This window comes from Micropterus salmoides, unplaced genomic scaffold, assembly GCF_014851395.1.
Source record: "Micropterus salmoides isolate LMB-PRFRI ecotype aquatic unplaced genomic scaffold, ASM1485139v1 Ms_hic_scaffold_4, whole genome shotgun sequence".
Classification (NCBI taxonomy): Eukaryota; Metazoa; Chordata; class Actinopteri; order Centrarchiformes; family Centrarchidae; genus Micropterus; species Micropterus salmoides.
In genome coordinates, this window is record NW_024043372.1 from 2309733 (window position 1) to 2324870 (window position 15138).

The 15138-nt window shown below is 42.9% G+C and overlaps 2 pseudogenes; both read right to left on the reverse strand.

Moving 5' to 3' along the window:
- Positions 1-4286: 4286 nt before the first annotated feature.
- Positions 4287-6308, reverse strand: LOC119885450 (annotated as a pseudogene).
- A 6278-nt stretch (positions 6309-12586) lies between these two features.
- Positions 12587-14241, reverse strand: LOC119885457 (annotated as a pseudogene).
- Positions 14242-15138: the final 897 nt, after the last annotated feature.

Below are 15138 nucleotides of genomic sequence, written 5' to 3' on the forward strand. Positions count from 1 at the left end.
GAAAATTTGCCTTGAGTCATGACACAAGAAATAGTGCGGGGGTAGCTATTTTATTTTCTAAAAGTGTGAGTATTGTAAAGGTAGAAGAAATTGTGAAAGGAAGATTACTTTTAGCACAATTGAGTATAATGGAATAGAGTCTGTATTTGTTAATGTTTATGCTCCTAATAATGGTCCAGAGAGGCTGATATTTTTTATGGAGTTAAGAAAGTGCTAAAAAAATATGATGATAATGTTTGTCTAATACTTGGAGGTGATTGGAATTGTACAATAGACTTTGTTGTTGATAGGAATGGAGAAGAGCCTCATAGTAAGTCAAGGGATGTATTAAAAAAAGTTATAAATGAATTTCAGTTAACAGATGTATGGAGAACGAGGAATGAAGGAGTAAAGCAGTATACGTGGCTAAGAGTGGTTGATAATAGAATTAGTGGAGCGAGATTGGATAGGTTTTATCTAAAAAAGACATGGAACAACAAGGTGATGAATACTTTTATTAGACCTAATGGTTTTTCAGACCATCATATGGTCATATTAGATGTTAATTTGGAAAAAACATGCAGATCTAATTATTACTGGATTTTTAATATTAAGTTATTACAGGATGTCTCTTTTTGTGAAAAGTTTAAAGTTTTCTGGGATATTTGGAAATTGAAGAAAAATTCTTTTGAAAACCTAAGTCAATGGTGGGATGTGGGCAAGACAAATATAAAAATGTTTTGTCAAAACTATGCTTTCCACTCATCAATTATACTGAAAGCAACAGTGAAAGCTTTACAAAGTGACATTGAGTTCATTGAAAGACAAGCTGTAAATAATAATGAAGCTGTACAGTGTCATGGGTTAAATAAGAAAAGACAAGAGCTAAGCTCTCTTCTACATGAGCAAGCAAAAGGAGCATTGGTAAGATCAAGATACTGTTCGGTAAAAGAAATGGATGCTCCAAGTGCTTTCTTTTTTAACCTGGAAAGGAAACATGTCCAACAAAAGATGATGTGCCATCTTCGTCGTTCGGATGGATCCGTGACATCAGATCCTACAGAAATGAGAAGATTGGCTGGAGACTTTTATAAACTATTATATACAGCTGAGAGTTGTGACATTGACTGCACTAAAGACTTGCTTAAGGACTTACCTCAGCTGGAAGAAGAAAAGAAAAAAGAGCTGGATGATGTAATAACTTTTCATGAGGTTACGAGGCGATGAGGCAACTATCTAACGGCAGATCGCCGGGGATTGATGGATTACCGGTGGAGTTTTATCAACATTTCTGGGACCTAATAGGACCAGATTTATATGAAGTTATTTTAGAATGCATAAAAAATAATGCACTTCCGATAAGTTGTCGTCGAGCAGTTTTGTCATTGCTTCCAAAGAAAGGAGACCTTGGACTGCTAAAAAACTGGAGACCGGTATCACTGTTGTGTCTGGACTATAAGATTGTTTCGAAGTGTTTAGCAAATAGACTTAAGCACTGTCTGGATTTGTTGATCAAAAATGACCAAACATATTGCATTCCTAAGAGATCTATAATAGATAGTCTTTTTTTAGTGAGAGATATAATTGAATTTAATCAGAAAATTAAGAATGATTTAGGAGTGTTGTCATTGGACCAAGAAAAGGCGTTTGATCGTGTTGATCATGATTATCTTTTTAAAGTGTTAAAGGGTTATGGATTTGGTGATGTTTTTATTTCATATATTAAGTTGTTGTATTCGAATGTTTATGTGATGGTGAAAGTAGGGGGTGGTTTAAGTGCTCCAATACCCGTGACAAGAGGCATTAGGCAAGGCTGTCCAATTTCTGGACAACTATATAGCCTAATTATCGTAACTCTATTATGTAGGTTGAGGAAGAATTTAAATGGAATTCTAATTCCTCATGGCAACGGTCATTCTAAGGTGGTTTTATCAGCCTATGTAGATGATATTACAGTTTTTATTAAAGAAAAAGAAGATATTGAAATTTTAACAAAAACTATTGAATTGTATGAAAAAGCCTCCTCTGCTAAGGTCAATTGGACAAAAAGTGAAGGTTTTATGATTGGCAATTTGGAAAATTTTCCACAACTTCCAGGAAGGTTGCAATGGAAGAAAGATGGACTAAAGATTTTAGGAGTTTTTTAGGAAATGATCAATTTCAGAAGAAAAACTGGGAGGGTTTGTTAGAGAAGGTGTCTGCCCGATTGTCGAAGTGGCGATGGCTATTACCACAATTGTCATATCGAGGAAGGGTGCTGGTAATAAACAATCTGGCTACTTCTCTTCTGTGGCACAGGACTATGGTCATGGAGCCACCAGAGGATCTGATCTCCAGTATACAAAGGGAAATAGTGAATTTCTTCTGGGATGGACAACATTGGTTGCGGGCTGCCGTGTTATACCTACCAGTGCGAGAAGGTGGCCAAGGACTGGTGGATGTGAGAAACAGAGTCCGTGGTTTCAGGATACAAGCGGCACAGAAATTTCTGTATGACAAAGATGTGCTTTGGGGAAAGACTGCAAGTGCGATCATGAGGAGAGTTGGTGGCTTTGGACTGGATAAACAACTCTTTTTAATGAAGCTTGAAGAAATGAACTTGTCTGAGCTCACTGTGTTTTACAGGGCTATGTTGCAAACATGGAGAACTGTTATAAGAGCAGAACGGAATATGGACAATCTAGAACTTTGGGCACCAGAGGAACCACTTTTTTTTAATCCATTGATTCAAACCAGAATATTGTCTTCTGTGACTGTACGACAATGTCTATTAAGGAATGGAATTGTTAAGCTGGATCATTTATTGAATGACGAAGGATGGAAACCGATTGATGAACTTCACGAAGCAACAGGATTGAGATCTTCACGTCTGGTGTCAAAACTAAAGGAAGAAATAAACAACGCATTACCAAGTGGGTACAGAAGTTTTATTGCACAAAAAAGACATGAGAATAACCAGGACATGGGGGATAATGTGCAATTTCCAGAACTGGTTATTTCTCCAGCAGTGAAGGAGGATGATGAAGAAGAAGTGGTCGAAACCGTTCTATCCTTTGGGAATCCTCAGTTTTGTTCCTTTAAAAGCATGTCAAAGAAGGAAATGTACAACATTACAGTAAAGGCCATTTAGAAAACAGAAGGCTTCGAAGTGGCCAGATTTGTTGAGGCCAGACTTCCTGATAAGAGACAGGTGGAGGGCCCTATATAAGCCTCCTGTAGAGAAGCGCTCCGGCGATCTACAGTGGAGGATTATTTATGGGGCGATAGCAACAGACGGACATGTGGCACACCTGAACACAGCGGTAAAGGGGGAATGTCGATTCTGTGGGGAAAAAAGAGGATTTGGAGCATTTGTTTTTAAAGTGTGAGAGATTAAATGGTATTTTTAAATTGCTTGGGAGCTGGTTTAGGAAATTTGATGAGGAGTTTTCGGATAGGGTGTTTATTGGAGGAATCAAATATTCATTTTCAAAAAGGAAAAAATGTGTCTTTTAAATTACCTAATTGGAACGGCTAAACTGGCAGTGTGGAAAACACGGAAAAATAAAGGTCTAAAATTGGCAACTATAGATCCTGAAGAGATGTGCAAGCGGCTTGTAGCGGGGAGGCTTAAGATTGAATTTGCGTATTATAGGTTGACAAATAATTTATTTGGGTTTTGTGAGATATGGTGTGTTGATGAAGTGTTATGTAAGTTGCATGAGGATCAGTTTGTTTTGAAGTTTTAATTTTTTTTAAAAAAAAAAGGAAAAAGGAGTTTTATTATAAGAGTACAAATGGTTTTATGGTGATGGTTACTTTGTCCATAATCTTGAAGTAAAAATGTATAAATAAAGGTATTGTTAAACCTCTCTCTCTCTCTCACCCCAACCGGTGGAGGCAGATGGCCGCCCACCCTGAGCCATGGTTCTGCTCGAGGTTTCTGCCTCTTAAAAGGAAGTTTTTCCTTGCCTCTGTCGCCTAGTGCTTGCTCTTGGTGGGAACTGTTGGGCTTCTGTAAATATCATCATAGAGTACGGTCTAGACCTGCTCTTTTATGAAAAGCGCTGTGAGATAACTGTTGTTGTGATTTGGCGCTATATAAATAAATTGAATTGAATTGAATTGAATCTGATAAATAGGACTTAAACCAGCCAGAGAACGATCACCGAGCGTCAGCAGCGGGCCGGTCGCTCCGCGATCTCCTGGCACCGTCCGCTCCACTCCGGCTCAGGTACCTACGGGTTGTGTCGCTAGTACGGCCGACGCGCTGTGAACGGTTCGTGATCGTTCGCCTGGCTGGATGAATATTACGCACTACTGCAGCTGGGGGCTCTCTGCAGCGCCACGCAAAATTTTCCCTCTCATGGAGAAAAGAAAGACAGGTTGCAAACGGCTGTTGTGTGAAGCGTAATTGTATCAAAATGGCTTCATATGATAATATTATTACAAGACACACATGCCTGATACTTTCATAGCCAACTATTAATGAGTCAGCAGTAAGAATCCCAGTCTGCCTCCATTCTATTATTAAATAATGGTAATAATAATTGTTGTTGTTGTTATTATTACATTATTTAATATAAATCTTTATGTTTGGAATAATGAGACAGCAGGAGGACAGATGCAGCCTAACAGGTTAAATTCAGAGACTTTTCCCTTTAAGAAATCAACAACATCATGAATATAATCATCCTCTTTATCTCTAACTGCTCTGTTCCACTGTCACACAGACCTTCACTGCTGACAGCTTCACTTCACACCCAGTGTTAATGTATGGAAACATCCTCTCAGTGAAAGTGTGTATGAAGGTGTGTATGTGTGTGTTAGTATCAGGATCAGAGAACGACAGCTTTCCTCTGTTCCAGTCCAGATTCACTCTGATCATCTGGAGCTTCTTCTGCACTCTGAGAACAATGAGTGGAGCTGGTGGTGACCATGCTGAGTATTTACCTCCAGAGAACATTATTGTCCATAATCCAGACCGTATGTCTTCCTTCCTTTGGACAGACTCTGCTAACACACCCAGTGTCCAGCATGCACTGTCTCCAACCTCGACATCCCAGCTGTGAGTCCCTGAGTTAAAGCCCTCAGAGCCCAGAACAGTAATCATCAAACCTCTCTGGATTGTCAGGAAGCTGCTGTCTCTCTCCTCCTCGTCTCACACTGGTCAGATCTTCAGACAGGATGAGTCTTGGACCAGCAGTGTTTGGGTCCAGAATGAGAGGAGTGTAGGAGACCATGTCCTTCATCTTGTTCCAGATGTTGAAGGTCAGGTTGCCCAGGTGTTTGGCCTGGTCTATCAGAGCTCCTGAGGGCAGCTGTGGATCATCCAGCAGGGGGCGCTGCTGGACTCTTTCCACTGCAGCCTTGTAGTTGAGCAGGAATGAGACGTCTTCAGCTCTCAGCTCCTCCTCTGTGGCTCTGACTGTGTCTGAAAGAGCTGCTATCTCTCTGCTCAGAGCCTCCATCTTCTCCTTCATCATCTGACTCTTCTGCTCCTCTTCCTCCCTCAGTGCAGCCATCCTGGCCTCCTCTTCCTCCTCTAGAAACTGCTGAAGCTTCTTAAACTGCTCCTTAATCTGCCTCTCTGTGTGTCGGGCCTGGACCTTCATGTGTTCTGCTGTTTGATCAAACTCCTCTTTAACTTGTTCACAAACCTTTAACTTCTCCTTTAAGGGCTCCAGAGTTTCCTGAAGTTCCTTCTTGTGTTGTCGTGCAGCTTCATCGATGGGTCTGAATCTGTGGTTGCTGTGTTTTTCTGAATCTCTGCAGACGAGACACACTGGCTGCTGATGGTCCAGACAGAAGAGTTTGAGTTTCTCAGAGTGCAGACTGCAGAGAGCCTCTGAAGCTCTCTGATCTCTCTCCTGTAAGAAGGCCTCACACAGGTTCTTTAACACCAGGTTACGAGGTGGTTCATCCTTTGAAGATCTTCTCTTACAAACTGGACACTCAGGTGCTTGTTTTTCTCTCCACCAGCTCTTCAGACAGACTTTACAGAAGCTGTGGCTACATGACAGAACAACAGGATCTCTGAAGACCTCCTGACAGACCGGACAGCAGAGATCCTCCTCTGATCTGGAAGCCATTTTGTCTCTGAAGCTGAAAACACAACAGGAAGTCAGCTGTGTTTCCCTCCCTGCTTTAGAAAGCTGCCTCAGTTACTTTCACTGTGAGTCTCTGAGTGTTTCAGGCAGCAGCAGTTTGCTTCAGTACTGTAGTACTTCAGTACTCCCTCCTGTAACTGTCCTCCCTCAGTTGAAGTCACAGCTTTGTAATGAAGGTAAATCTTACCGTCTGTCTGTCGCTGCGTCTCTTCTCTCTGAGAACTGAACAGGAACAAACTGTTTCCTGGTTTGTCTCAGGTGAGGGGCGGAGCTTTGTCAGACCTCTGTTGAAACATGTTGCTTCACACATAACCCAAGGTGTATTTCATTCCTAAGTGCTGATTGACTGCTGGGTGAGTTTACTGATGGTGTGCAGCAGGCTTTTGCAGCATGTTCACACTAGTTTGACTGAGGTTTGATGTAGCGGAGGAGTTCAAGTATAACTTGTAAAGTTCTGGGAATGCTCTCACAATGAGTTTATTTTATTTTTTTAAGAAAAATAAGACTACCAACAAATAGCCCTGGATCTGTTCATCTATCATTCCAACCATGCATTAAAGCCCTTGATATGAAATAATATATCACTGGGTCCTCTGTCCAAACAGCAGATTGAAGAGAGTGACTGTTACAGACAAAGGCCCAGATCAGATCGAAAACGTGAGGCATGCAGCAATGCCTTTTTTGGTTGTATTTGGAAAAGAGCAGTGCGATGCTTTTTTAAAATGTTGCTAGGCAACCGCCAAATCAGCTGTTCTGTCAGTCTAATCAAAGATTTTAGCGCCAGTGACCTGTAAGCTTTTTCATATTAGAAGAAACTTGATCAAAACTCGCAGGTCTGACTTTTTTTGCTAAAAGCATCTGCTTTAAAAAAAAAATAGACAAACGGAGGGCACTTGCTCTGGCATTGTTTGAGGGTGAGAGGTGTACAAACACGCAGGAGACACAGAAATGGAGATCCGTGTGGGTACATGAGACCCTCAGAAAGAGGAGACACCGCTGGTAGTACCACCATCTGGTCTAAGTAACTGTAAACTTCTGTCACCACAACTGAGTGTCTCTCCATTCATTTGATTGGACAATGGGGGGAAAAAATGCGAATGATGTTGGGCCCTTTTCTGCTCAGAGTTGAATTTTTTTCAACTTCGTGTGCTCAGAGCACTCAAAACACGAGGCGTCCAGGGCACATAAACGGCTTGCAGAACGCTCGCTGCCAATAGAAAACAATTTTAAAAAGGCGCCTCTCACTGCAAAAAACACATTCTGTGAAACCCCTACAAATGGTTCAGAATGCAGCACCTTTGTTTTTGTTTTTCACTGACATTTGGGATTAAGATCAAAAGATGAGTATGAGACAAGAGGCCAGAATTGCAGCTCTCATTTCCTGGTATTCACATCTAGATGTGTTGAGCTGAGAAAAGAAGAAAAATCGACCAGAGCCTTTGGACAAACATTGGGCAGAGCAAGCACAACAATTTGGAACGTCCTGAAAAAGAAAGAAACTACTGGTGTACTGAGCAACAGACGTCCAACAGGTCGGCCAAGGAAAACAGTAGCTGATGACAGAAATATGGTGAGAGCTGTGAAGAAAACCTCAGCAACGACTTCCACAGTGCAGGGTGAAGGTATCACAATCCACTGTTGGAAGAAGACTCGGAGAGCAGAAATCTAGAGGCCACACCACAAGATGCAAACCACTAATCGGCAGGAAGAATCGGAAGGCCAGAGTGAAATTTGCAAAGAAGTACAGAGATGAGCCGCAAAAGTTCTGGAACACAATCTGATGGACTGATGAGACCAAGATTAATCTCTAGCAAAGTGATGGAAAGGCCAAAGTGTGGAGAAAGAAAGGAACTGCTGATGATCCGAAGCATCCAAGCTCATCTGTGAAGCATGGTGGAGGTGATGTCGTGGCTTGGGCGTGCATGGCTGCTTCTGGAACAGGCTCATTAATATTTACTGATGACGTAACTGATGATGGTCGCAGCAGAATGAATTCAGAAGTGGACAGAAATATTTTATCTGCCAATTTAGGGAGAAATGCATTGAAACTAATGGGGAGGAAGTTTATCATGCAGCAGGACAATGAGCCAAAGCACACTGCCAACAAAACAAAGGACTTCATCAGGGGGAAAAAGTGGAAGGTTTCAGACTGGCCAAGTCAATCACCTGACCTTAACCCAATAGAGCTGCATTTCACCTCCTTAAGAGGAGACTGAAGGGAGAAACACCCCGAAACAAACAAGAACTGAAAGAAGCTGCGGTAAAGGCCTGGAATAGCATCACAAATGAAGAATGCAACAATTTGGTGATGTCGATGGGTCGCAGGCTTGAGGCAGTTATTGCAAGCAAGGGTTATGCCACCAAATATTACATATTATTTACTGTAAGATTACAGATGGAAATGCATTTAAAATTTAATGTAAAAAGATGATGGAAGATCAAACAACAACTGCTGACTCTGGGAGGAAAACAGGCTCTAAATTAGAATCAGTTTTTTTGCCAGGTATGTGTACACATACGAGGAATTTGACTCAGGATTGTACATTGCTCAAGATGTGCTTACTTATACAATAATATCATAACACAATAATAAAATAATAATGAAATAAAGTCAGACACAAACTACAGAGTAGACAACACTAATATACACACTATGAACAAAACAATATAGACATATTGACAAATAGTGCAGTGATCAGAGGACAAAAGGATACAAGAGTAAACTATTAATCTCATTATGTACATATTGAAGGTGGATATGATATACAGGTACACATACATGTACACAGTGTGATGGAACATAGTGAAAAGGATGCTGGAAAAAATAAATAAGACCTATGACCTGAGGTAGGTGTACTGTTATACAGTATATACAATATGACATAGTATGAACAGCACTGAAATAGAGAATGGTGAATAAATAATAAGTGAAAACCAGTAAACAGGTGCTGATTAGAGGCAGAGTTACTGGGTTATTGCTCAGGAATTGTGAGTCAGAAATCAGCTGTTCCTCAAAGTGAGGGCTTGTGGGAAGAAACTGCTTCTGAGTCTGTTGGTTTTGGCGTACAGTGCTCTGTAGCGCCTACCAGAGGGGAGAAGCTGGAACAGGTTGTGTCCGGGGTGAGATGGATCTGCAGTGATGTTTCCTGCCCGTTACCTGACTCTGGAAATGTATAAGTCCTGAATGGAGGGCAGGTTGGCACCGATTATTTTTTCTGCAGTCCTGACTGTCCGTTGTAGTTTGCTCCTGTCCTTTTTTGGTGACAGATCCAAACAGACAGTGATGGAGGTGCAGAGGACAGACTGGATGATGGCTTTGTAGAACTGGATCAGCAGCTCCTCAGGCAGGTGGAGCTTCCGGAGCTGACGCAGGAAGTACATCCTCTGCTGGGCCTTCTTGATGATGGTGTCAGTGTTGGGCTCCCACTTCAGGTCCTGGGATGTAGTGGATTCCAGAAACCTGAAGGATTCCACAGCAGACCCAGGGCTGTTGAGTATGGTGATGGGGGGCAGAGTGGGGGGGGCTCCTCCTGAAGTCCACGGTCATCTCCACAGTTTAGAGCGTGTTAAGCTCCAGGTTGTTCTGGCCGCACCAGAGAGCCAGCTGATTAACCTCCCGTCTGTAGGCCGACTCATCACCGTCCCGGATGAGGCCGACGACCGTTGTGTTGTCAGCGAACTTCAGGAGGTTGACAGATGGGTCTCCTGAGGTGCAGTCGTTGGTGTAGAGGGAGAAGAGCAGTGGGGAGAGCACACACCCCTGGGGGGCGCCAGTGCTGATAGTCCGGGTGCTGGATGTGATGTTCCCCAGCCTCACCTGCTGACTCCTGTCAGTCAGGAAGTAGGTGGAGGCTGGCACAGTGAGCTGGGTGAGTTTGGTGCTGAGGATGTCCGGGATGATGGTGTTGAATGCCGAGCTGAAGTACGTGAACAGGATCGTTGTAAATGTCCCTGGAGAGTCGAGGTGTTGCAGGATGTGATGCAGTCCCAAGCTGACTGCATCATCCACTGACCTGTTAGCCCTGTAGGCAAACTGCAAGGGGCCCAGCAAGGGGCCTGTAATGTCCTTCAGGTGGGCCAACACCAGTCTTTCAAAGGACTTCATGACTACAGGGTGACAGGACTGTAGTCATTTAGTCCAGAGATGGAGGGTTTTTTGGGGACCGGGATGATTGTGGAGCGTTTGAAGCAGGAGGGAACTTCACACAGCTCCAGTGAACTGTTGAAGATCTGAGTGAAAAAATGTTACAGAACTTTCACTCGGACATAAAATCTCATTCTAACAGACAGACACGGCAGCTTTATTTCTTTCCTCATGTACATGTTGCATTAGGAGCTGCTGACTTTGTGATGCGGCTCCACATAAGACGAAATATTACATATAGAGTCCAGTCATGTGACTCCTGTTAACCTGTTAGCATCACAGCTATGTGGATATCGATGTCTGTCTGACTGTTGCTCTACCACTTTGTTTCAGACTGAAATATCTCAACACCTATTGGATGGTTTGCTGTGAAACTCTGTGCAGGTATTCATGTTCCCCAGAGAAAGTCAGCAGATGAATCCTGCTGACTTTGGTGAACCTCTGACTTTTCATCTAGCGCCATCACCAGGTCAACATGTTAATGTGTCCAACACTTATGTCCAAAACACCTTCAGAACTGATGACATTCCCATCAGCCATCACAAAGTGGTGAAACATAGATGTTATTTTAAGTTTTTGATTATTATTTATTTTCCTTTATCATCCATTTTCTCACACGTCGAGTTATTTCCCTTATTTTCTGATTTCTTTAAATAGAGCGGCGACTCCTGACTAAACGACTAACAGCAGAATTCAACTGAAACTGAATGAAACGCTTTAATAGACAGAAATATCTCGGCTTCATCACATCAAACTGAAACTTGGAAACACAGGTGACATTAATGCTGACACCCCTTCCCTTTTTGAAGAGGATAAAAAAATTCTGAAAATCGGCTTGCAACAAAAAAAGTTAATAAATGCTTTGAAGGTTTATTTGTACAATAAGAGAAAAAAAAAAACACTATGCAATTTAAAGATAGAAGAAACAAGTTAATGAATTTAAAACAGCTCAAAAACATGCAGCACCAATCAATAACTTCAACATTTATTCATTTAGCTGACGCTTTTATCCAAATTGCTATTTATGTCCCAGGTCGCACGATTCTGGAGCAACTAGGGGTCAAGTCTCTTGCTCAGGGACACATTGGTGTCTCACAGTGGATTTGAACCCAGGTCTCTCGCACCAAAGGCATGTGTCTTATCCACTGTCCCATCACCACCCACAACTTCTTGACACGGTTCCTTTATGGCCAAGTTTTCAGTTTTCCTGAACATGACAAAAGAATAAGTAAGACTAAATAATGGCTACATGTGTGCTGACTCAGCAGGGATGATATTACATGAGAAAAGTTGATCTACAGGAGAAAGATGTCAGAAAGCAACACAGAATGAGAGCCTTACTGCATTATACTCTGTTAGTTTTAAATGTGTTTCTCTTTGCATAAATAAAAACATTTCCACTGTGAATTGATGCAGAAGACTTTACCAGAATGCAGGAAATAAAGTCGTTGTCTTGCTGGAAAATAAATCTTCTCTCTAGTCAGATTACCCTCCAGGATTTGGCGATATTTTTCTGCATTCGTGTTCCCCTCTACCTTGACAAGCCTTCCAGGGCCTGATGCTGCCACCATGCTTCATGGTGGAGACGGTGCGTTTGTGATGATGCGCAGTGTTTGGTGTTCGCCAAACATATTGTCTAGTCTGATGGCCAAAAAAGTCAATTTTACTCTCATCAGACCAAAGAACCTTCTTCCAGTTGACCTTGGTGTCTAGCACATGCATTTGGGTGAATTCCAGGCGAGATTTCATATGAGCTTTTTTCAGCAGTGGCTTTCTCTTCGGCTTCACTCTCCCATACAGCTTCGACTGGTGAAGAACCCGGGCAGCAGTCGTTGTATGTACAGTCTCTCCCATCTGAGCCACTGAAGCTTTTAACTCCTTCAGAGTGCTCGTAGGTGTCTTGGTGGCCTCCCTCACCAGTCGTCTTCTTGCCCGGTCTCTGTTTGTGAGGACGTCCAGCTCTAGGCAGATTTAAACAAGTGCCATACTCCATCTGTTTCTGAATGATGGATTGAACTGAACTCTGTGGGACGTCCTGACTTGTGATTTTCAGTGATCTTGCTTGGAGTGTTCTTTTCTCTTCATGTTAAAAGTGTAGTAGGAATACTGATGAACCAGAGACTGGACCTCCCAGACACGTGTGTTTTTATACTACAGCCACTTGACACACATCAGCTGAACTCAGGTGATCTCGAATTCACTAATTGTGACACTGCTGGCATCAACTAGCTGGACCTCTGTTGAATTAGGTCAGTCACTTTAAAGGGGGGTGAAGATTTATACAATCATCTTCTTTATTTTATATATTTTTAATTAATTAATTAGTTTGTAAAAATCTGTTTTCACTTTGATAGGGTTTTTTCCCTTTTAAGAAATCAACAACATCATGAATATAATCATCCTCTTTATCTCTAACTGCTCTGTTCCACTGTCACACAGACCTTCACTGCTGACAGCTTCACTTCATCCCCAGTGTCAATATATGGAAACATCCTCTCAGTGAAAGTGTGTGTGAAGGTGTGTATGTGTGTGTTAGTATCAGGATCAGAGAACGACAGCTTTCCTCTGTTCCAGTCCAGATTCACTCTGATCCTCTGGAGCTTCTTCTGCCTGCTGAGATCAGTGGATTGACCTGATGGTGACCATGCAAAGTATTTACCTTCATAGAACCCTATTCCGCATAATCCAGACTCTATGTTGTCCCCCTTCCTCTGGCCAGACTCTGCTGACACACCCAGTGTCCAGCCTGTACTGTCTCCAACCTCGACATCCCAGCTGTGAGTCCCTGAGTTAAAGCCCTCAGAGCCCAGGACAGAGTAGTAATCATCAAACCTCTCTGGATTGTCAGGAAGCTGCTGTTCCTCTCCTCCTCCTCTTATACTGGTCAGATCTTCAGACAGGATGAGATATGGATGAGCAGTGTTTGGGTCCAGAATGAGAGGAGTGTAGGAGACCATGTCCTTCATCTTGTTCCAGATGTTGAAGGTCAGGTTGCCCAGGTGTTTGGCCTGGTCTATCAGAGCTCCTGAGGGCAGCTGTGGATCATCCAGCAGGGGGCGCTGCTGGACTCTTTCCACTGCAGCCTTGTAGTTGAGCAGGAATGAGACGTCTTCAGCTCTCAGCTCCTCCTCTGTGGCTCTGACTGTGTCTGAAAGAGCTGCTATCTCTCTGCTCAGAGCCTCCATCTTCTCCTTCATCATCTGACTCTTCTGCTCCTCTTCCTCCCTCAGTGCAGCCATCCTGGCCTCCTCTTCCTCCTCTAGAAACTGCTGAAGCTTCTCGTGTGTCGGGCCTGGACCTTCATGTGTTCTGCTGTTTGATCAAACTTCACTTTAACTTGTTCACAAACCTTTAACTTCTTCTTTAAGGGCTCCAGAGTTTCCTGAAGTTCCTTCTTGTGTTGTCGTGCAGCTTCATCGACGGGTCTGAATCTGTGGTTGCTGTGTTTTTCTGAATCTCTGCAGATGACACACACTGGCTGCTGATGGTCCAGACAGAAGAGTTTGAGTTTCTCAGAGTGCAGACTGCAGAGAGCCTCTGAAGCTCTCTGATCTCTCTCCTGTAAGAAGGCCTCACACAGGTTCTTTAACGCCAGGTTATGAGGTGGTTCTGACCTTGAAGATCTTCTCTTACAAACTGGACACTCAGATGCTTGTTTCTGTCTCCACCAGCTCTTCAGACAGACTTTACAGAAGCTGTGGCTACATGACAGAACAACAGGATCTCTGAAGACCTCCTGACAGACCGGACAGCAGAGATCCTCCTCTGATCTGGAAGCCATTTTGTCTCTGAAGCTGAAAACACAACAGGAAGTCAGCTGTGTTTCCCTCCCTGCTGTAGAAAGCTGCCTCAGTTACTTTCACTGTGAGTCTCTGAGTGTTTCAGGCAGCAGCAGTTTGCTTCAGTACTGTAGTACTTCAGTACTCCCTCCTGTAACTGTCCTCCCTCAGTTGAAGTCACAGCTTTGTAATGAAGGTAAATCTTACCGTCTGTCTGTCGCTGCGTCTCTTCTCTCTGAGAACTGAACAGGAACAAACTGTTTCCTGGTTTGACTCAGGTGAGTCAGGTGAGGGGCAGACCTCCTCTGCTAAAATCTGTAGCTTCACATTCTCATTCATCACACTGACTCACAGATTGATCATATAAAAATATGTAGAAATGTGTAACAGGCCTGAAACAGCTGAAAAATCCTCCTGTCTGCATGAAAACTGGACTTCAGCTGCGTGTTCACATACATAATGATTATATATTATATATATATAATTATTGTGTTTCAGTATCACTATGTGGAGGAGGAGGAGGGGGGGGGGGGGGGCTTCGGATTATCTCTGTAACACTGAGCTGATATCCTGAGAGCTGAACTGACAAAACTATCTGACTGAGTTAGACAGCCAGCCTGGCAGCTTCAACTGGATCACACAGATCAGTTTGTCTTTCTCAAGAAACTGAAATGCATCAAGTCTAATATTTTGTCTGAATAACGTCAAAGACATTTAAAAAGAATCACAAAGAGTTGATCTTCACCTGCAGACTCAGGAGATGTTCCTGTGATCCTGGATCATATAATCTGAGGACTACACTCTGTCCTGCAGCCTGCTTGTTGTGCAGGTGACAGTCCTGTAGGGGGCAGCAGCGCGCTGTCAGACTGCTGAGCTGCAGTTTGAGGTCAGATCTGGCTCCTGAGCCATGAGGAACATTTCATGTAAACCACAGCAAGTGAATGAAGACAGAAGAGCCCTTAATCTCAATCCCATTGCTTATTTTAGTCACAAAGCTAACAAGGCTACCCTAAAATCCTTGCACACCTGCACAGGTGTTTTCATTTGTCCCTGATGATGAACAGTCCTGACAGAGCGCCTGTGTGGAACCATTTCACCTGTCACAATGAGATCCTTTGGATTTTATGATTTAATAGGGGTTAATAGG